The 2,194-nt window shown below is 45.3% G+C and overlaps 1 pseudogene; it reads right to left on the bottom strand.

Annotated features, from left to right (window-relative positions):
* Window positions 1-1,764: 1,764 nt before the first annotated feature.
* LOC132008482 (U1 spliceosomal RNA) lies at window positions 1,765-1,913 on the bottom strand (annotated as a pseudogene).
* Between the last annotated feature and the right edge of the window lie 281 nt (window positions 1,914-2,194).

Consider the following 2,194-nt stretch of genomic DNA (forward strand, 5'->3'; position numbering starts at 1 on the left):
AAAGATTTCATTTATTGGGGTGCCTGGGTGGCTCAGTGGGTTAAAGCCTCTGCCTTCGGCTCAGGTCAAGATCCCAGGGTCCTGGGATCGAGCCCCATGTCGGGCTCTCTGCTCTGCGGGGAGCCTGCTTCCTCCCCTCCCTCTCTCTCTCTCTGCCTCTCTGCCTACTTGTGATTTCTCTCTATTGAATAAATAAAATCTTAAAAAAAAAAAAAGATTTCATTTATTTATGAGAGAGAGAGAGAGTGCATGCATTAGCAAGGTGAGAGGGACAGAGGGGGGACAGGGAGGGGGTGAGCAAGAGGAGGGGAACTTGGAGGGACATGGGGAGGGGGGCGCAGGCTCCCTCCAGGGAGCCTGATGTGGGTCTCCATCCCAGGACCCTGAGATCTTGACCTGAGCTGAAGGCAGACGCTTAACGACTAAGCTACCCAGGGGCCCCTAAGCATCCAACTCCTGATTTCAGCTCAGGGTCGTGAGATGGGTCTCACGACCCTGAGCTGGAGCCCCGCCTCCAGCTCCACACTCAGTGGAGAGTCTGCTAGAGATTCTTTCCCTCTGGTTCCCTCTCCCTCTGCCCCTCCCCACCTTTTCTCTCAATCAATAAATCAATCTTTAAAAAAAAGATTGTTTTGATGGTTTCTGTTATAATTTAAGTATGTATACTCTTTGGCCTAGCAATTCTACTGAAATGTTTGCACAGATTTGCAAAAAAATATGTAAAAGTATGTTTATTGTTCTATTAGTTCATTCAGGGAATACTTAGGGAGATTCTCCTCTGAGCTTGGCACATCTTCGGGCACATCCCTGGGCACACATGAGTGAAATAAAACAAAGTCCTTACTTTCATGAAAATTGTGAGGCCTCTGGTGGAGAAACACAATGCATAAGTGAGCAAATGTACAAAAAAAAAAAAATCACATAGTGATAAGTGCCATCAAAAAGGGAAATAGATTAAGAAGTGGTAGAGGGTTGGATGGAAATGCTATTTTATATCATGTCATGTAGGAAGGGTTTTCTGAGAAGGCAGCATTGAGCAGGAATCTGCATGAAGTGAGGGAATCAGCCAAATGACATCTGGAGGATGTATATTCTAGGCATTGTTTCTAATACCCAAAACTGCAGACCACCCAAATGTCTGTCAAGTACTCAGTAACCACACTCTGCAAAATAATGAGAGGGCTGTATATACTGAATGAAAAGATAGCTAAGATAAGATGAAAAAAAGTTACAAAAACTGCAGAATGATTCAATTTTTTTAAAAAATTTCCTGAACAAATATATTTATCCCACAGAAGACATCTAAGGAAATACACAAAAGTGTCCAAAAAAAAAAAAAACACACAAAACCAACCACCTGTTAAAGAGTTGTTGTATGGATTGGATGAGAGAACAAGTCGAAGTGCCTAGGTGCCAACTAAAGAAAGAGCCTAACTAAAGAGTAAGGTAGGCCTTACTGCAGTCTCTAAAAACAGAATGGGTCAGACAGGATTAGGACACAAGTCCTGGGGCACCTGGGTGGCTCAGTGAGTTAAACCTCTGGCCTCAGCTCAGGTCATGGTCTCAGGGTCCTGGGATCGAGCCCTGCATCAGACTCTCTGCTCAGCAGGGAGCCTGCTTCCCTTTCTCTCTCTCTCTCTCTCTCTCTCTGATGGCCACTCTGCCTACTTGTGATCTCTGTCAAATAAATAAAATCTTAAAAAAAAAAAAGACACAAGTCCTAAAGAACCATACCTTTGTCTTTTTTTTTTTTTTTTCTCCAATCAGGGGAGAGCACAAATGCAGTCGCCCATGACCACAAATTATGCAGTAGAATTTCTCACATCTGGGGGAATCACAAGGGTGCAATAGATAAGCCTCGCCCTGGGAAAACCACCTTCATGATCATGGTCTCTCCACTGCCAGGGAAGTATACCCTTGCCTTTCCTGATGTACTTGGAGCTCTCCTCTCAGGCCGCTGATGTCTGAGCCCTCCTCCCCTCTCCTCTATTCCCCACATCCCTATCCCCCCCACTCCTTTTGCTCTTGAGAAAGGGTCCTGAGCTTCTGTTTTCTCAGCCCAGTTACTTCATCTGGACTGGTCTTCCTTCTCTTCTCACACAAGCAACATTGTGCTCTGGCTGCAGTCTGTGGCGAGATGCTGATAAGGAGGAGGGCTTCCAGGACCACTCTGATTTATTACAGGCTCACTTCT

Source organism: Mustela nigripes, chromosome 1 (assembly GCF_022355385.1).
Source record: "Mustela nigripes isolate SB6536 chromosome 1, MUSNIG.SB6536, whole genome shotgun sequence".
In the NCBI taxonomy this organism is placed as follows: Eukaryota; Metazoa; Chordata; class Mammalia; order Carnivora; family Mustelidae; genus Mustela; species Mustela nigripes.